The 22,611-nt window shown below is 35.5% G+C and overlaps 1 long non-coding RNA gene across 1 annotated transcript; it reads left to right on the plus strand.

The window, feature by feature from the left end:
- Positions 1-520: 520 nt before the first annotated feature.
- On the plus strand, positions 521-7,676 carry LOC140149757 (uncharacterized). Its single transcript, XR_011858724.1, has 3 exons — positions 521-591; positions 1,313-1,452; positions 7,453-7,676. It is a non-coding gene; the product is annotated as an uncharacterized lncRNA (long non-coding RNA).
- The last annotated feature ends 14,935 nt before the right edge of the window (positions 7,677-22,611 follow it).

Below are 22,611 nucleotides of genomic sequence, written 5' to 3' on the forward strand. Positions count from 1 at the left end.
AACAACCCAAAAGATCGATGACGTCCTATAAACGTAACTAGTTTCGTTTCTCAGCCGACCCCCTCCACGCCAGAAACGTAATAATGAAATGTTGAAAAATTTGACAATAAATAATAATAATGACACATTCTTCAGACCGATGTTTTTGTACAAACGTAATCGAGTATTTTACCCCCCAAAAAAAAAACCAACGATAATAGTGACACATTCTTCAGACCGATGTTTTTGTACAAACGTAATCGAGTATTTTACCCCCCAAAAAAAAAAAAAACCCAACGAAACTAGTTTTTTCGTTTATAGGACGTCGTCGATCTTTTGGTTTGTTCCCTTACAGATTTCCTTTGGACCTCGACCATTGTCTGAAATAGGGATAAGCATTGTATCTCTTCCTAACTGTGCAATAGTGATACTGCATAGTGTGGAGTCAATGAGCCCCTCATCAATTGATAATCACCTGTACAAAAATACAGGTTACTCCAAATGCATTATGGGTGATCTACCATCCACTGGCGCGAAAATTCATTAACAAAGAAATCAGGCTTGGATACAGTCGATGCGTTCGATTCCTTCGCAAATTCTAGTATCAGATTGGTAAGTAATCAGGTTTATTTGTCACCATTTGCGTTCAATTTTGTTCACATTTTTCTTCATCTACTTCCAGTAACTGAGACCTGACGACATTAATATTAATAACATTGGGTATTATCTGCTTACTGAGAACAATATAACGTCCAAATGATTATGATAGGGTTCGAACTTCCTAGTTATATTCATCATCACCATTGTATTTACTTAAACACGGATCTAGACACGGACCAACGGATCCAATAAAATGTCAAACGTGTGCGATGTAAAAAAAATACGCATCTTATTTTGTCATCATTACCTTATTTTATGATTTATTCCGAGAGAAAGTCCGACCTTTTTGCTTATTCCCGATCCACCATATTGTTGTTTGCATCACCATCGCCAAACCATCCCTTATCATCACCCTTATCATCACCCTTATCATCATCATCATCATCATCATCATCATCATCATCATCATCATCATCATCATCATCATCATCATCATCATCATCATCATCATCATCATCATCATCATCATCATCATCATCATCATCATCATCATCATCATCATCATCATCATCATCATCATCATCATCATCATCTCTTAATAAGGCATAGTTATAACTGTTACGATTGTGAAGATTATCATTTCTGAAGTTAATGAGTAAACATTCATGGTCTATTTGCTGTGAACTATTTGGACGTATATTTTAATGAAGTTGCCTTTTGTTTTATGTTCCAGAAAGACTATCATTTGCGTAGTGTACAAAAGCTTGGAACTGCTTCATATTGAAGACATTCGGGGAATCGGAAGACAGAATTCTTTAGTACAATCCTGCAACCTACACTTACAGCATCTGCCTGCATGCTGATAAAAGTTAAGTAGGGCTAATTTCCGGATGTGTGTGTGTGTGGGGGGGGGGGGGTACTCATGCGTGGCGGTCAAGGATCCTATTTTCAGACAACACTCTCAGTTCATTAGGAAGACTCTGTAGACAGAATTTTGGATCATAGCCCCCAAAACATAAGTTGTTCAGAAATGTTAGTTTCTGAAAATCAGTTCTCAGTTCGCAAAATTCGGCACCCCTGCCGCACACCCTTACCAAAAGAAAATTGAGTGCCCCTCCCAGGGTCATATACCCGGTATATTTTGCCGTTTTGCCGTTTCCACAAATGTCACGGTGTAAATTACTCGAGAAACACTAGCAACGAATATTTCGAACAAGGCGTAAATACATTTCTGAAATTTTTGAATTTGATTTTTTTTTTAAACATGTCGTCTGCAGTCGACACCCGCGTGAAGAGAGTTAATTGCCTGATACAGGCAGCGAATCGATGAAAAAACTTCCCAACCTACTTGTTTCTCAAAAGATTATAAATGTAAACTGGTTTGATTCGTTATCAACATCATTTAGATGAACATCACTGAGTCCGGAATTTGGGATCTCGATCTAAAAATTAGCCCGCCTTTCCAACAAGAGTGAAACACGGGGTGCCTGAAATATCCACTCTTTTAAGGAATGGTATGTTTTTAGGGAAAACCAATCAGAAAAGAATGAAAAATCTGGCCGTTACAATCCGGACATTGCATAGTTTTTTGCCGCTTTAGGCTCAAAAAGCAAAGGGAATCTTTCAACACGGTATAGATTGTTCACAATATTTGTCAATGTTCAAAATCAGCCTGTCGATTATTCGTAATAATATGCAATATCCAAATGTTTGATTTCACCTATCATTTAAACTGATTATAAAATCCGAACATTTAGCGTAAATATAAACCATGAAATTATATAATACCATAAAAATTGATATTGAGTTTTGGTATTAGGAATTGCTTAACCCAAAAGCAAATGCCAAAAGCAAATTTGTTATCATGTTAAAGCTGAACTGCTATATGATGGAATTTTCAGCTTTGAAAGTGTTCCTTGTTATGTGCGAATAGGTCACATTACCCAACTATGGAAGTCACATCTCCGTCTAAACGTGCTAAATGTTCGGATTTTATAATCAGTTTAAATGATAGGTGAAATCAAACATTTGGATATTGCATATTATTACGAATAATCGACAGGCTGATTTTGAACATTGACAAATATTGTGAACAATCTATACCGTGTTGAAAGATTCCCTTTGCTTTTTGAGCCTAAAGCGGCGAAAAACTATGCAATGTCCGGATTGTAACGGCCAGATTTTTCATTCTTTTCTGATTGGTTTTCCCTAAAAACATACCATTCCTTAAAAGAGTGGATATTTCAGGCACCCCGTGTTTCACTCTTGTTGGAAAGGCGGGCTAATTTTTAGATCGAGATCCCAAATTCCGGACTCAGTGATGTTCATCTAAATGATGTTGATAACGAATCAAACCAGTTTACATTTATAATCTTTTGAGAAACAAGTAGGTTGGGAAGTTTTTTCATCGATTCGCTGCCTGTATCAGGCAATTAACTCTCTTCACGCGGGTGTCGACTGCAGACGACATGTTTAAAAAAAAATCAAATTCAAAATTTTCAGAAATGTAAATTTTCATGACCATATTTGGAATCAGCATGAAAATTGCATTAAAATGAGTACAAACAAGCCTAGTATCGGTTCAGTAGTTCTTAAGATAGCTCTTGATATTTTGAGAAAATATTTCAAAACTTCAACTTTTTCCGTTGATGAAGCGCATGGCTAGCACGCAGAGCATTAACATCGCAAGGAATATTTAGCAATTCGGAAGACCCATAGACCTATATGAATTATGTTTAGTTTACGATTTGTAGCTGATAGAAACTATAGGCCTAGATGTTATATTTAGGCCTCACTTTGTGATGTCGTACGTGTCTAGACCTAAACAAGGAAGTAACATTTCTGGCACGAGATAATAACATTGACATAAACATGATAAAACACGTTTATTAAGATAGATTGTCATTTCTACCGAATATTATAGAGCTAAATTATATGACTGACAGTGCGTGAAATTTGGAAGAAAGTTCTATTTTTTCAATACTAAATTTTACGAACAGTACTAGGATCTATGGTATTGTTAACCAAAACAATCAATGGTGTGCATTGCTCGGGTCCAATAACAAGCGGACTTATCGTGCCCCCGGTTTATAGTTTAGTGCCTCTCTGAACGTGAACAAGTGATATTTCACTCTTGGATTGCTTACTGTGGTCACTCAAATGTACTGACATTTCACTGCACTCCTTGTTCACTCTTTTTGAGAGTGAATTGCACCTTGCTCGAGAACTCTAGCCAAGAATTTGCTCACCGATAGCTTCACATTCTAGGCTAGAGACCTTTGCATTCAAAATCTAGTCGGATTCGCTGAAGCATGACACAGTGTAAAGCAATGGAAGGTCAGAAGTAAACACAGCCGATCACGACAGGCGATTGCATCAAAAATGTTGCTAAAATTACACTTCAGCAAAATTTTAGACTGTCCAAAATACGCAAATCTTGCTCAAAACAAAAGATACAGTTGACTCATCGAAATAACTTTCATTCAAATTTCAACATTAACAGAATAAATAACCTCCGGTGTAAAAAATTGCACCGCTGTCCGACTGAAAAACCATAATAAAGTACTCTAGCATCGAATGCGTAACTATCGTGTGCATTCGAAGCTAGAGTTCTCGAGCAAATTGCACCTCACCCCAAGAGTGCATTTCATTATATGAAGTGAAATTTACTCAATTTTCACTCTTGCCATTTCACTCTCCATTCGAGTGATCACTGTAAGCCATCTTTTTTTAAAACTCGTTCACTCATTGAATTTTTCTCTTGTTAAATTTAGAGAGCAAGGAATTCCGCAGAATTCCGCAGAAATATGATAAATTGTATTTAACTGCTCGGAACTGCAATAATTGTGGGGTTTTTTTTTTGGGGTTGGGGGGTTCTCGGAGCTTTGAAAGAACTAACTTACCAACACGAATTCAATTTTAAGAACTCTTTTAGCACCTTTTGTTTTCACCTTTTCGGTAAATCCCATAACCCTTTGCGAGTAGGCCTATACCTGAGAACTCGTCATTTGACGTCACGCCGTCTTGCAATACGCACTAACGATGTTCCATAAACCCCGGCCATAAACAATGTGCAGATCGGCGTGACGTCAAATGACGAGTTCTCAGGTGTACTCGCAAAGGGTTATGGGATTTACCGAAAAGGTGAATTAAAATAGAAATTAATCAAATTTAGGGAACTGCTACTTTCTTCGGAAGGAGGTCTTGTTGTCAGTGGCAAGTCATGAATCTAACTGAGGTTGATTCCGTGTGACCTCGCTTGTCGAAGGCAGGAGTGCTATTTGGTCTTGTACTCATTTTAATTGTACTTTAAAAACGGAAGCTTCATCACTCACAATTTTAGGATCAATGAATAATGATATTTGGGACCCCTTTCAAAGAAAATGACAGTACTGCATGATTGTTATCCTAACCGTAACTAACCTAATCTTAAGTTTAAAAAGTATATGTATTAGAGCTTGTGATATTTTTTTAAAAATCCTAAAAATCCAATGTACCGTTTTCCCTTTATTCCGACTCAAACTCGGTCAAACTAAGCTTGATGCTCGAAATTTTATTAAACTTATTCTTATACACTTTAGAAAATTTTGTCACTAACCTAAACTGTTGATTACACAAATTTACAATATACTTTACAAACATATTTCTACCGAAAGTTATTAATGAACGCGCAGGTTAGCACTGTGATTTGAGACATATACTTTTTGGGCATTTTCTAGCATATAACTCAATATATAACCTGATCTTGCCTAACATAACTCAACCTACCATTTAACCTAACATAATCTTACTAACATAACCCTATATCTAATATGACAAACCTAACATAACCTTACTAACATATCTAATATGACAAATCTACACTGCAAAAAGTGTGTTTAGGAATTAAACACTTTTCTAAACACTATCTTGCACCATGTTTTTAAACATGTTTAAATGCTACACATGTTTAGGAATTTGATGGGCTGTGTTTAGGAAATTTGACATTGGTGTTTAGGAATCAAACATGTTTAGAAATGTGTTTAGACATTGGTGTTTAGGAATCGAACATGTTTAGAAATGTGGTGCAAGAAAAGTGTTTTATTCCTAAAAACCAATGTCAAATTCCAAAACATCATGTGTTAAATTCCTAAACACATACCCATCAAATTCCTAAACATGTGTAGCATTTAAACATGTTTAAAAACATGGTGCAAGATAGTGTTTAGAAAAGTGTTTAATTCCTAAACACACTTTTTGCAGTGCGCTGTCTGCACACCCCCATCACGTCAAGTGCCCCCGAGATGGAGCGGTTAGTAGCTATATATCAGGGCTGGCTGCCACTATAGGGTTTAGGAATCAAGCATGTTTAGAATGTGGTGCAAGAAAAGTTTAATTTTTAAACACGCTTTTTGCAGTGTAACATAATCTTATCCGTTAAAACACAGTCTAACCTAATCCAACATAACATAACATAACATAACATAACATAACATAACATGATCTAACCTAATCCAACCTAACCGAATCTTAAACCTTCACCTAACCCTACACCACGGATTAAATATGGCCCGTTTCAGTTAATGGTATAGGTCCGCACTGGCCTGTCCGCTAAGAGGCGTCGATTGTTAGAAGACCACTTTGCGATAAAACATTCAAAGCGTTCTTGCACTTTTCATACGCTGTCGCGTTGCTCGTCTGGTTGTGCTTTTCGTGTAATCGATAACACGAACGGCTCAACAAGCATGTGTTCCGGTTTTACACCTCGAATCGGGTTAGCACTATATATTGCTTTTTGGGAATTGTAGCAATACAAGGACGGACAGTCTAGCTCTCTAAAATTCGCTTAAAATTTAAATCTATCTTTATAATAAAGCATACATAAACCACTAAGATTCCAGAGAAGACTAGTAGGCCTAGGCCTAACATTTATGCACGAGAAATATCGCCAAATAACCTTGCGATGTTAATTGTCCGATCAAGAACTTCGGTCTCATGAAATGATATTTAACCTACAATGTTATAAATGTCAAATGTTTTTGGTGGTGTTTTTTTAAAACTTATGTCTGATTTGCGCACGATTGCAATGCATACTAATTAAAATGTCATGTGAAATGGAAGTTGCTAAATAAAAGGTGACAGAATCCAATATTTTATATAAATTAAATTTTGGGACCTCGAAGCAGGGAAGTGGGACTAGTCCCACTTCCCTGCTCGAAGTAAAACCAGCCGACCGTTCCAACGTCGAATCATTAAAAGCCTTTTTTTTAATGCAGCTATATTTCATTATTTCGACAAAAAGCAAAGGGAATTATTCAAAATTGATCAGAAACCTTACATAACTTTTAACGGGGTCACCCAGCTCCTCTTATATGGTTTGACATGGTTGAGTGCGTAGGTGAGTGTCTGCCTTTTTTTGGAGTACAATAGAGAGTATCCACTTTACTGATTCCCGTAGTATTTCTTATTCAGACTAATTCAATGCATGACCTCGGAGTTACCTGCATGACTCTTGGCGGACTTTTTTGAAACAGTCATGCATGGTTGCACATGCAGGGTACTTCTTTTGAAAGTCCTAAACAAGGTATAGCAGTCGTTGATAGGATATGCAGCTTATAGAACACGGATAACCTCTATTGTATTTTGCCATATCCCTCGAGACCAGGAAAATGTTTCACCTTGCCATGGAAACCAGAGTAGATTAGAATTCGGATATGCACTTGTCAAAATCCAACAGGCACATAATTATTATAGGTCTACAGGTAGACCTACCAATTTAAACAAAATTTCTAAAAAATTTTAACTTGTTCACAAGTTGCTATTGTCCATGAATCAATTTGACTATTAAACCAATGCGTATTTCTATATTTTAATTTACATTTTCCGGTGACGAAGTTTGCTGTGCGAAGACAAGAGGAGGACTACGCCCGAGGCTACATTGGGAATTACAGTGGAAGACATTTTGCGAAGCTATTAAAGTTGGGAAGGCCACGTGACAAGAAATGATATAAAAATCACTGAATGGCAATTAACAATCCAAGAACTGGAAAGTGGCCGAAGAGAATGGCAAAACAAGATGACCAAAATCATACAAGGGATGGACAATACAAGCTGAAATGGATAATACTGCACTGCAAAAACAAGTGTTTATATTTAAACACCATATTGTGTTTATCAGAGCAACACTTAATAAACACATAATTCATGTTAATGGTCTAACACTAATGTTCATAAATTAACACTTGGTGTTATATTACAAACACTAATGTTTGTAATATAACACCAAGTGTTAATTTATGAACATTAGTGTTAGAAAAATTAACATTAGTGTTAGACCATTAACATGAATTATGTGTTTATTAAGTGTTGCTCTGATAAACACAATATGGTGTTTAAATATAAACACTTGTTTTTGCAGTGTGAAGGCTGCGACACCACAGAAGATAGAACGACCTGCAAGGTTAATTGAAGACTAGGGCTGCACCAATGAATTCTGCATTTTTTTGAGGTAAGTTCTGCTATATTTTGTGCAAAAGAGCTCACGTCTTTTTGTTACGTTTTAAGCCTGACCTTAAACATGTGTCAAGGGGGGGGAGCAAACTTTGACGAAAATGGCCAAAATGGGCTAAAAAGTACAACAGACCTATACAATCTTAAGTTAGCATCCCACAGGAGGGGCAAGACTTCTCACGGGGGAAACTGCCCCCCCCCCCTCTTTTCCCTCCCGGCTACATATGAGAACATTTTGGAAAAAGGACACATCCATATACGAAAATTGGCCAGAAAAAGGAGTCCTTGATATACAAAGCCGAAAATGCTACTCAATTTCTACCATCAAATTAAGAATTCCAAAAATTGGGACTTTTTATGGGAATGTCATATAAACGGTTCCAAAAAAGTAAGTCCCCCCTAAGACATTTTAGTATAATCCAAAAACGACTTGATCAATTCTCTTGTTTTAAAGTTAGGAACATAGGCTGATTAGTTATGCATCAAGTGAGCGGGTTTTTGTTGCTACTTTTTATCATCTTCATTGCAAAATGCAGTCATTTACGATATTTTCGGCCAAAAAAGTTGCATTTTTCTACATAGGCTTTTTATGCTTAAATTTGTGTTTGACAATTTTTCCCTTTAAGTGAGTAATTTAATCAAAAAGAAGCACTAATTGAATTTAATTAATATTAAGCCTTTCCTGATTTAAGGTATCACACATTCAAAAACAGTTTTCATGGTTCAGTGAATAAATTAAATTGAATGCTGCGAGCTTATTAATGTCTTTCAATAATGAATAGGCCTTCCTTCATGTGAGATGGCTATCAAGCATCGTTCTTCTCTGCTGTTGGTCAAGCTGGTTCCCCGCATGCTGCAGGATTTGCTGCAAAGTCCTTTAAGGTGATGTGGTCCCTCACTTGTCCGCTTGTAACAAGTTGGGTCTTGATAAAGGCCACCCATATAAATGTTTTTTTTAACCATTCAAGGAATCACCAATGAAACAAGTGTATAGGGCCAGCATAAAAGATCTAACCAGGAATCTGTTGGTCCATTGGTTAAATTAATCAATGAACACAAGATTTATCACTGAAGTTACAGTTGTTCCTTCCCAATAAATTAAATTAGAATGAAAAACTTGTTAAATTTACGCATTTTAATTTTTGCTCTCCAATTTTTGTTGATGAATAAAACTTGATAAATGGCTATATGATTACTCACTGAACCATAAAACATGTTTGAAAAGTGTAAAAATTAATTCATAAACATCTTCACTTAAGTTATTTTAATAAAAAAAAAATATATAGAAACATTCCTTTTTGATTAATTTTATTGATTATTTTAGTGAAAGAGGTTTAAAACCAAAAGTCATGCATAAAAAGCCTATGTAGAAAAGTGCAGCTTTTTTTTTTGCCGAAAATTTGATAAATGGCTGTATTTCTCAGTGAAGATGATAACAGATAACAAGTAAAACACCGTTCACTTGATGTATAACTAATTAGCCTATGTTCCAAACTTTAAAACAAGAGAAATGATCAAGCCGTTTTTGGATTATACTAAACAATCTTAGGAACCGTTTAACTATAACTAACTCAAAAACATTCCTGGCGACTTGTTCCGGGTTTTGTTGGAGCTGGTCACATATATAAACCTATGACTGTAAAAAAACAACGGATGACACTTAATAAACATTAAAACGCGTTTATATTCATATTCTACACGTAAAAGTATAGGAGACGTTGCGTACGATTACCACTATAACACGTTTAAAGGAGGATTTACTGATGGATTAGTAACACTTAAACATGTTTATATTGGTTATTGGAGTGTTTAAATTTTATCACAAAAATGTGTTATGTTAATCGTATGCAACACCTCCTATACATTTACGTATTTTTACATATAAAAATAAACGTTTTTTAGTGTTTATTAAGTGTTATCAGTTATTTTCTACAGTGTACATAAAATATTTCAGATACACTGTAAATTCAAGTGTTTATGTAACACTTTTAAAACACTGACTTTAAAACTGTTTAGAAAGTAAACACACCAAGTGTTTACAGAGAAAGCACATGCGGCCTTTAATGTTTAGAATCTAAATGTGTTTACTATTGTGTTTATGTGTTTACTTTAGTGTTCATGTGTTTAGTCCAGTAAAACTGGCCTAGTACCTTTACGTACTGTGGAAATGAAAATGTTAACGCCTAGCGGTGTTTAAAAAGTGTTACAGAAATCCTAAACACTTGAATTTACAGTGTTAGTACAGACTCTTACCTATTACTTTGTACTCTGTTTTTAGGAACTGGTAGACCGGCGAGATTCACTGCTGACCACGGCCTTCTTGGGGCTACAACGGCTCGACACACCCCAGCACAGGCCTCTGATTGGATCGACTACTATTATCATGTGGGTCCAGATATATAGGCCTATATAAATGTTGAGACTTTGTTATTATTATTATATATTCGATAGGGGTCTTCCCCCCGGGTCTTTCATTTAAAACTTGCGTCAAATGACACCAACAAGAGCTAGACATTTTTTCCGTTTTTGTTTCAACTAATATTATAGTTTCCATTTGTGCATCTTTTTCAGGATGTAGCCAAAATAATTAAATGGATAAAAATATTTGCACCAACAAAATTCAAAATTGTGAAAATATACTTTAACTTCTTTTTGATCACAAAAATGACCACTTGGCTTGTAAACATTCTATGGAGAAAGATGTCTCTCAGCTCAATTTTGGTTCCATTTTTTTTAACGCCCAACTTGGATTTGGACAACACAGCAACTTTCAAAGAAATTAATGTTGGCACACTCTGGCATAATAACTGTAAATCGCTGCCCCTCTCCCCCAATTCAATGTTGATGAAAGCAATTTTGATTGGTTGAGGGGGAATGGGGGAGGGAAATGGGAAGGTTTGTACTTCTCATCAAACATAGTTATACTAATTTCACTTATCTCTCAGAGCAGCAATGAACAGTTCCAACATATTGTCAAGGTGTGCCAACTATTTATTTCTTTGATTGTAGTTTTCTTTTGCAGTATCAGTGTGTTATCGTATGCCTGTGTTTAGGATTTTTATCTTGCCTGCTGTAAAGCGCCTAGATGTCTTTGCAATATTATTATTTTGAAGTGTATAAAATTTCGTCCAGATTAGGGGAACAAAAACATGTGACTTAAGAAGCGTGTATATTTACTACTTGCATGCGTTTTTATGTGAAAACGGATTTCATATGTTAAATATCGAAACTCCGCCACTAGTGCTGCGTGATCGTTTTGTGGTATCCTATTCAGTTGGGCCTAGCAAACACTTTAATGTTCTTAAAACGTTATAAACGCGTTATAAACACGTTTTGGTTTTATTCAAAACGTTTTAAAATGTTTCATATGAAAATAACACGACAGCTTATAAACGTTTTGAGTTCAGAATATTAATGTTTTTTGGCAAACGTGTTTGGTGAACATACGTTTCATTGCCCATCATATAAACCGACATTAAAACGTTTTCTGTGACTAACTTGCAACCTGTCTTGCGATGACAAAACACTAACCATTTAACTATAACCTTAAACCATTTAACCATAATATTAACCAAAACCCTTAACTGTAATACTATAACACCTATAACCTTAAAACTGCAACCACAATTAGCACGGTTAAAGGGCATATTAATATCAACTATATTGTCACCTCCTTTATAAATAACATGTTGAAATGTTTTAGCATCTAGTTTACGAAAATGACGGTGGATCGTTTATTAAAACGTTTCATACCCTTTTTATAGACCCTAATTCGACAATTAAACCTCTGTAAAAAGTTTGTTGGGGTAACACTAACCCCGGACTAATTCCTGCACCATGTCTTGCATTAAAATCCTTAACTCTAATCCCCAGTAACACTAACCATAACCTATAACCTGTATTCACAATTAGCACGGTTAAAGGGCATAATTAAATAACGTAACACCATGGAACGATCACGTTTTTTGTCAGCAACTCGCACTTACACTTAGTCGGAAATGTGAACCAACTTTTATATTAATTTTGGTCTATCCTTCATGTAATTTTTTCGTGTAAGCTAATCCTAACCCTAATCATAATCCTAATCCTAACCTTAACCCTAATTTCGTGTAAAATTACATGAAGGAATAACCTTAATTTCTCTGCAGCAGCAAGGCTACTCACGCACTATTGCTTCATAAGTCCTAAATGCAATCACGTAAACGTTTTTTCGTTACTTCGTTCATGCGTTTCGCGCGTCGTGAATATATTCATGATTTACACAATAATGATTAATTTTAGTATGAGGTCACATTAATTAATTGATGAATGTTATGTTATAAATGTGTTTTGGAATCTTTTATATTAAAATATTATTATATTATATTATATTATATTATTATATTATTATATATTAAAAATACATTAAAAACCACGCAACTCAACCTCAAGACTCAATTAAACAAATTATGGATTTATGGAGGTTGCGTGGTTTATAGTTACTCCAGTGAATTTGTTATTATTGTTATCGTGAGGATATGGGAACGTGATTTTATCTATATTCAGTTATGATATTCAAATTTCACGAATTTATTCAATATTATTTTGTTCATAGTTTTTGAATTGAATTCAGACGGATATTTGAATATTCACATTTTTAAGGAATATTCAAATATTATTATTTTATGATTATAATTGATTATGACGGCACCGATTTGCATATTCATGAGATGACGTAAATTTGCCTATTCAAAAGATGACGTCATTAATTTGCAAATCAGTGACGTCACCCATTTGAATATTCAAAAAACATAACGTCACCGATTTGCATATTCATGAAATAACGTCACCAATTAGAATATTCATGAGATGACAAATTTATTTGCATGTTCATGAGATGACGTTATTAATTTGCATATTCATAAAATGACGTCATTAATTTGAATATTCATAAGATGACGTCATTAATATGCATATTCATGAGATGACGTCATTAAATTGCATATTCATAAGATGACGTCATTGATTTGCATATTGACGAGATGACGTCATTAATTTGCATATTCACGAGATGACGTCATTAATTTGCATATTCTTGAGATGACGCCATTGATTTGCATATTCATAAAATGACGTCATTTGCATATTCATAAAATAACGTCATTTGCATATTCATAAAATGACGTCATTTGCATATTCATAAAATGACGTCATTTGCATATTCATAAAATGACGTCATTTGCATATTCATAAAATGACGTCATTTGCATATTCATAAGATGACGTCATTAATTTGCATATTCATGAGATGACGTCATTAATTTGCATATTCATAAAATGACGTCATTAAATTGCATATTCATAAGATGACGTCATTAATTCGCATATTCATAAGATGACGTCATTAATTTGCATATTCATAAGATGACGTCATTTCCATATTCATGAGATGACGTCATTTGCATATTCATGAGATGACGTCATTAATTTGCATATTCATAAGATGACGTCATTAATTTGCATATTCATAAGATGACGTCATTAAATTGCATATTCATGAGATGACGTCATTAATTTGCATATTCATGAGATGACGTCATTAATTTGCATATTCATGAGATGACGTCATTAATTTGCATATTCATAAGATGACGTCATTAAATTGCATATTCATAAGATGACGTCATTAAATTGCATATTCATAAGATGACGTCATTAAATTGCATATTCATAAGATGACGTCATTAAATTGCATATTCATAAGATGACGTCATTAAATAGCATATTCATCAGATGACGTCATTAATTTGCATATTCATGAGATGACGTCATTAAATTGCATATTCATAAGATGACGTCATTAATTTGCATATTCATGAGATGACGTCATTAAATTGCATATTCATAAGATGACGTCATTAAATTGCATATTCATAAGATGACGTCATTAAATTGCATATTCTTGAGATGACGTCATTGATTTGCATATTCATAAAATGACGTCATTTGCATATTCATCAAATGACGTCATTTGCATATTCATAAAATGACGTCATTCATAAAATGACGTCATTCATAAAATGACGTCATTTGCATATTCATAAGATGACGTCATTAATTTGCATATTCATGACGTCATTAATTTGCATATTCTTGAGATGACGTCATTGATTTGCATATTCATGAAATGACGTCATTTGCATATTCATCAAATGACGTCATTTGCATATTCATAAAATGACGTCATTCATAAAATGACGTCATTTGCATATTCATAAGACGACGTCATTAATTTGCATATTCATGAGATGACGTCATTAATTTGCATATTCATAAAATGACGTCATTAAATTGCATATTCATAAGATGACGTTATTAATTCGCATATTCATAAGATGACGTCATTAATTCGCATATTCATAAGATGACGTCATTTGCATATTCATAAGATGACGTCATTTGCATATTCATGAGATGACGTCATTTGCATATTCATGAGATGACGTCATTTGCATATTCATGAGATGACGTCATTAATTTGCATATTCATGAGATGACGTCATTAAATTGCATATTCATGAGATGACGTCATTAAATTGCATATTCATAAGATGACGTCATTAAATTGCATATTCATAAGATGACGTCATTAAATAGCATATTCATCAGATGACGTCATTAATTTGCATATTCATGAGATGACGTCATTAAATTGCATATTCATAAGATGACGTCATTAAATTGCATATTCATAAGATGACGTCATTAAATTGCATATTCATAAGATGACGTCATTAATTTGCACATTCATGACGTCATTAATTTGCATATTCTTGAGATGACATCATTGATTTGCATATTCATAAAATGACGTCATTTGCATATTCATCAAATGACGTCATTTGCATATTCATAAAATGACGTCAATCATAAAATGACGTCATTCATAAAATGACGTCATTCATAAAATGACGTCATTTGCATATTCATAAGATGACGTCATTAATTTGCATATTCATGACGTCATTAATTTGCATATTCTTGAGATGACGTCATTGATTTGCATATTCATGAAATGACGTCATTTGCATATTCATAAAATGACGTCATTTGCATATTCATAAGATGACGTCATTAATTTGCATATTCATGACGTCATTAATTTGCATATTCTTGAGATGACGTCATTGATTGGCATATTTATGAAATGACGTCATTTGCATATTCATCAAATGACGTCATTTGCATATTCATAAAATGACGTCATTCATAAAATGACGTCATTTGCATATTCATAAGATGACGTCATTAATTTGCATATTCATGAGATGACGTCATTAATTTGCATATTCATAAAATGACGTCATTAAATTGCATATTCATAAGATGACGTTATTAATTCGCATATTCATAAGATGACGTCATTAATTCGCATATTCATAAGATGACGTCATTTGCATATTCATAAGATGACGTCATTTGCATATTCATAAGATGACGTCATTTGCATATTCATGAGATGACGTCATTTGCATATTCATGAGATGACGTCATTAATTTGCATATTCATGAGATGACGTCATTAATTTGCATATTCATGAGATGACGTCATTGATTTGCATATTCATTAGATGGACTGATGGAATTAAACAATTAACAGGCCTTTCTCTCGTCGCAGCCCACCGTCTGGCTCAAGACAGAAGCTGCTGGAATACCATCATCAACAGGGTCACAAAGGGTCAGTCATGACCCATAGGACCACGACGACGAGATGACGTCATTGATTTGCATATTCATAAGATGACGTCATTGATTTGCATATTCATAAGATGGCGTCATTAAATTGCATATTCATAAGATGACGTCATTAAATTGCATATTCATTAGATGACGTCATTAAATTGCATATTCGTAAGATGACGTCATTAAATTGCATATTCGTAAGATGACGTCATTAAATTGCATATTCGTAAGATGACGTCATTAAATTGCATATTCGTAAGATGACGTCATTAAATTGCATATTCGTAAGATGACGTCATTAAATTGCATATTCGTCAGATGACGTCATTAAATTGCATATTCGTCAGATGACGTCATTAAATTGCATATTCATAAGATGACGTCATTAAATTGCATATTCATAAGATGACGTCATTAAATTGCATATTCATAAGATGACGTCATTAAATTGCATATTCATAAGATGACGTCATTAAATTGCATATTCATAAGATGACGTCATTAAATTGCATATTCATAAGATGACGTCATTAAATTGCATATTCATAAGATGACGTCATTAAATTGCATATTCATAAGATGACGTCATTAAATTGCATATTCATCAGATGACGTTATTAATTTGCATATTCATGAGATGACGTCATTAAATTGCATATTCATAAGATGACGTCATTAAATTGCATATTCATAAGATGACGTCATTAAATTGCATATTTATAAGATGACGTCATTAATTTGCACATTCATGAGATGTCATTAATTTGTATAGTCATAAAATGACGTCATTAAATTGCATATTCATAAGATGACGTCATTAAATTGCATATTCATAAGATGACGTCATTAAATTGCATATTCATAAGATGACGTCATTAAATTGCATATTGTTCAGATGACGTCATTAATTTGCATATTCATGAGATGACGTCATTTGCATATTCATAAGATGACGTCATTAATTTGCATATTCATAAGCTATAAATAAAAACTTAAAGGGACATTTCATGATCCACAATCTGACAGGGGTGCAAATTGTGATTTTTTCCTCAGGAGCAAGGTTTTTAGGCTCAAGATTTCCTCAATCATACCAGACATAAAATAAGTTTGTTCTGCAATTCGAAAGATGAGAATGGTAACTTTACATAGGATGTTTTTTTAAAGATACTACATATAAAATCTTCGAACTTTTAAAAATGGCTTTATTTGGGAAAAGTGTGCGCGCGTTAAAAATGGCTTTATTTGGGAAAAGTGTGCGCGCGTAGCGCGGAAAAATTTGGTATTTTATACTAGTTTGGCCAATGATTGGTGTGAATTTACTGGGACATGGGCTCCTTTCCTTTTCTTTTCCTTTGCCCCCCTCCTGATTTTCTATTTCATTTTTTGTCAGAGAAAGCACTTTTCTCTTTCATTTTTTGTCACTCTGTCCCTCCTTCTGATAACATTATCAAGAAATTCCGACCTCTTTTTTTTGCGTTTGGTCTTTCAGCTGAGTGTTAAGGGGTGGGGTATGAACGTTTGGACAGTATTTATTGTGGGACATTATAGCACATCAGACATATCGAATTGCATTCTGATTACGAAGAATGTCTTTCTGATATCAATAATTTTGAATTTTGAAATTCGCAATGTAATACACATTTTATGGCAAATGATTAAAAATGATATTTTTGATATTTAACAGTACTCGAATTAAACTTTATAAATCTGATGGTTTATACTTAAAGTGTATGTAGGTGGGATAAAAAGCCGACGATCAATTGAAAATGTTGACCTTTCGTATTGAAGATATGGATTTTCCCCCCAAAATACCAAAAAATAAGGTCTTTTTGGGAAAAAATCCATATCTTCAATATGAAAGATCAAAATTGTCAATTGATCGTCGGCTTTTCCTCCCAGCTACATACACTTTAAGAATATGTCATTAGATTTATAAAATTTACTTCGAGGACTGTTATATACCAAAAATGTGAAAAATATCAAATTTTAATAATTTGTCATAAAATTTGTATTATATCGTGAATTTCAAAAATGAAAATTATTTGATATCAGAAAGACATTCTTCGTATTCAGAATGCAATTCGATATGTCTGATGTGCTCTCATGTCCCACAAAAATACTGTCGAAACGCTCAAAACGCTCATTCCAGATCCCTTAATTCTTTAATAATACCATTTAAAATATCATTTGAAAGGTATAAAGATTGAATTATTTGCTTCGAACTAGCATCTGTTTGCAGCATGCCCTTAGTTTTAACGTCCTCAATTTTTGCATCAGTGGGAATCAAATTTGCATATCATGTATGATTGATTTGGCCCTCTCTATTTTGTTTCCCTTTAATTTCCTCAAATTGTGCTGGTCAGTAGGAGCCACATGTTGACCCCTGTATCTCCATGACCATGTTTGGTTTCTGCCTTTTTTTATGTTTACCTCTTAATGTTGATGAGTCCATTTCACTATCCTTTACAACTTGTTCAGTGCTTTATGTTCTCTTAAATTCCCTCACAATTTTCCAGGCCGTCTTTTCACTGGCACTTCTGATTGTTTAGTAAATAGGCCTACATTGAATTCCTTTATGATTTTTTCATACAATCCTCATTGACATCACTTTATAAATTTCCTCAGATATGCGCCCTATTACCACCTGATGATAAATTGTATATTTCCTCAAATATACATTGTTACTCGTATCCATATTCTAACACCAGCACCTGCCTCTTTTAATACATACGGGCTCTTATTTCTTGAACAATCATGTGAATTCCTCAATATGTTGCACAAGTGTCTTCCTCTCTTCAATTCAGTAGCTCACTGCTTCACCTATTATTATCTTTTGCTGAGATCGTTTCCCTCTTCTACCTCCTGTCCTCCTCCTCTTCTTCCTCTTTCCTCTTTCCCTTTTCCTCTCCTCTTTTCTTTTTCTTCTCCCTTTCTCTTTTTCCTCTCTTTCTTTTTTCTTCTCAAGGCATTATTTCCTCAATTTTGACTGTCATTTCCTGCACAATCATGACATTTCATGGGCCAAAATAGTGTAAAATACCAAATTTTGCTACTTTTATCTGCCACCACTGACCACTGTTGCCTTTCATTGCGTCCTGGAGAAATGTAACCTTCTTTACTGGGCGAGTCGGGTAGCTTCACTCATGGTGAACCCATGTCTTGAAGCACTTCCTTTACTCCATCTCCCACCTCTTCCTCTTCCTTGGGCTTCCGCTAGCCCTAGTTCCTGTTGTTTTAAGTTCTTGCTGCCGGTTGGCTATAGGGCGTTAGCATAATGTGACCGAACCATTTAACTTCCCACTATCTGTTTGATATCCTCATTCTGGATTTTATCCCTCCCTGACTTGCTAACCGCTCGGCTTAGGCATCTTATTTCACAGGTGATGAGCTTTCGGGTTGTCCTCTTGATGAAAGTCCCGTTTTGGCACTGGTAGCAGAGAGTTGGCAAAATATGGCATTGATGAGTTTTGTTTTGGTATCTATCGGTATCGCAGGATGTGTTAAAGAGTGGGCATAAAATAAGTTAATAAATTATATTATTGGCCTTTTGACATCGTGCCTCTAATTCTCTATTGATATTTCCATCGTCAGACAAGATACTTCCCAAGTACTTAAACTCCTTCGTCCGTTTTAGCTTACTGTTGTTAATGGTGATGTCAATATCCTTGGGTAAGCGGCTAACCACCATAGTATCTATTTTGGCTATGCTGACTTTCATGCCATATTCACATGCTGCATTTAATTTGTTGGCATGGTCTTAAAGTCCTGCAGTCTTTGTGGATGAGGCTCTGGTCATCTGCAAAGGGAATCTCATTTATTTCTCCACCAGTTGGGTTTGCTTCCTTGGCGATCTTGTCCATATAAATCAAGAAGAGCAGTGTCGACAGCACACAGCCTTGGCGTACCCCGATGTTAATATTGGAAACCACTTTGACTGGCCACTTCTGGTTCTTACCATGCATTTGCTGTCTTTATATTGAGCTCTGACATTATCTAGCAGTTGACCTGTTATACCCAGGGACAAGCGATTTGCGCGGAAAAAATAGCAAATTGCGCGGAATTGCGCGGAACTCTTTTTTCAGTGCAAATCATGTATCCCTGCCCATAGGAAAAAAAAGCCAAATCGCCTGTCCCTGGTTTATACCATAGCCCTCCATTACAGCCCACAACTGTTCTCCTGTAAAGTGTGCTGAGGCTTGTGGATCAACGTCTAGGCGTTGTGCCTGTGCGTAGCGCACTATAAATCACTGCGCTTTTCTTTTCTTTTTTCTCTATCCACCCGGTCGAAAGCCTTTTCTTGGTATACGAACACCATGTGCAGTTCCTGGTTGAACTCTATACACTTTTCACATAATTGTCGTAGTGCAAAAATGGTATCTGTACACCCCCTGTCCAGATAAAGTCCTTTTTTGGACGTTCGAAGACTTTCACGTGTAGAATCTCTCTAAAAATCCGCTATAAGTAGGCCTACATGACAGTATATGCACCGATAATACCGGCTCAAAGTGATATATCTGGATTTTTTTTTTCTTCGTATTTTCCCCCGTTAACTCACAAACGCAAAATCGGAATCAACTGAAATGTTGTGAATAAGCTTTTTTTCGTGGATCTCTGCTGAAAAATGTCATAAAAAGAAGATGATAGGATCACAAAACACTCCTTTAAACTGTTCAGGAGTGACAAGTACATCCAATCTGGCTGTTTCCTGTAATAATAGCTTTATACTAATTAACAAGTATAAGAGTTCTCTTAACCTGTCCCTGTTGACATGACAGTGATAACAATTTGTATCAAAGTAAATCTCTGTTGCTCAGAGCTGACAGGATCAACAAGTGATTTTTTCAGTCTCCCATCTTCAACATGTTCAATAGCTGCCCTGCGTGTGTGGAGGGATATGGGATGATTGTACGTTATTAATTATAGGTGAAAGTGTTCATAGTTTTTTGTCGAATCCTATGATTTTTTGTAAACATGTATGTAATATTCGATCACTCCTTTCTTGGTTTTATTTTGTAATAATATTTTCCATCTTCCATTCAATGTGTATAGTATGCCAATAACAACAAAAATACTTAAAAGGCAGCTAAATGTGTTGAAAATACGATTACTCAAAACGGGACGAAAATCAAATTTCATCTGAGCGAGTCGATCTAATATCAAGCCACAACTGTAATGTGTACTTCTTTATAATTAAAAACACACTAAAAGATTGACACATTTGACAAGTCTGTCCTGTCATAATTTGTCTTCGTGTCAAGTTCCCTGATAACCTGGACTGTTTCCTTTGAGAAAAGCACCTGTGTGTTTCAGTGTCCCCAACACGTCTATAGGCCCTATATAGAAGAATTACCATATCATCATCTATGTACTTGCATCTTTAGCTAGCTAAAGGAGCACCGATACTCGATGGATACTTCTACTCTCTCCATTACTCAAGACCCATTCAATACAACCCAAGACCCAGTTGACGCAGAGCAAGAGGCATCTGTTACATCATTCAAAATCAATCAATCAGGAATCATCATCGCCATCGTCTCAGGTGCTGTGAACTTTGTCACCGTCTCTGGCAATCTGCTGGTGATCTACGCCTTTTTCACGACGAAGGAACTCCGTTCGTATACCAATTTTTACATCGTGGCTTTATCGTTCTCAGATTTGGTAGCCGGGGCCTTCACAATGCCGTTATATTCTATTTACTGGGTATTGGGCTACTGGCCTTTCTCTCCGTTATTTTGTGATGTCTTTGCTTTTATCAACGCGGCATTCATTCATATCAGCATTGTAATGATTGCCACTATAGCCTATGACAGATGGGATGCGTTGGAGCATCCTATCAGGCATCTTGGAAGACGCACCCTTGGTCATGCAATGCTGCTAATAACAGTCACATATACCATACCATTGATACTATGGCTCTTTTGCCATATGCTGTGGCCAATTTTAGCGGGAGGTCGTACCATTGCCCCTGAGCGTTGCTATCCTCAATACGTCACTGACAGTTTTACCTTTCTGCTCATCGCACCGTTTCTGATATTTTGGATTCCAATGTTAATAATCTGCATTCTATATGCTCGAATAGTAAGCATAATCCGTCGCACCAGGGCGAATTCTAGAAAGAGACAGGTAATCAGTCTCGCAGATCTGTGCAGAATGACTTCTGCTGCAGACATAAGCTCAAGTACGAAAACTACCGATGATTGCCCCCCTCTTGGACAAGAACAAGCTGCCAGCAGTATCAACAACGCATACGAAGTAGATTCTTCAGACAATCCAGTATGTATACCGAGACTACAGGAGACTCCTCGGTCATTCCATGATCGCGTAGATGTAAATATTGTTACGCCAGGATGCTTGGAGAAGAAGAACAAGTCTCCAATTGACACAATTGACTCCATAACACACGATGTTTCCGTAGACAGCATGCCGTGTGATATCCAGCCATCTCTTCGTCAATGTACCCAGCAGCAGTTGCATAATGCTCATCTCGTTGGTGTAAACATTGGAGCTTCTGGACACTTAGATGGTAAGAAAGATATTCAGGTACATCATGTGGTCAGGAGGAAAACTTTCGAGCTACGCGTACTCTTACTCTGATTCTGATTGCTATGACAATTTCATCTCTACCCTGGTCCGTCATTGGTCCAGTTTACAGCACATGCAGGCAGTGCGTGCCATTAACTCTTTATCAGGTAAGGAACGGTGGGTGTCGAGGTGTATCTGTGTCTGTATGCTCTATGTTAGGCACCACGTCTAATTTGGTCCTATAGCATTATCGGTACCCGGTTAGGTGCCGAAGACTCTTTCTATCGTACCTTGGTGAAG

Source organism: Amphiura filiformis, chromosome 4 (genome assembly GCF_039555335.1).
Source record: "Amphiura filiformis chromosome 4, Afil_fr2py, whole genome shotgun sequence".
Classification (NCBI taxonomy): Eukaryota; Metazoa; Echinodermata; class Ophiuroidea; order Amphilepidida; family Amphiuridae; genus Amphiura; species Amphiura filiformis.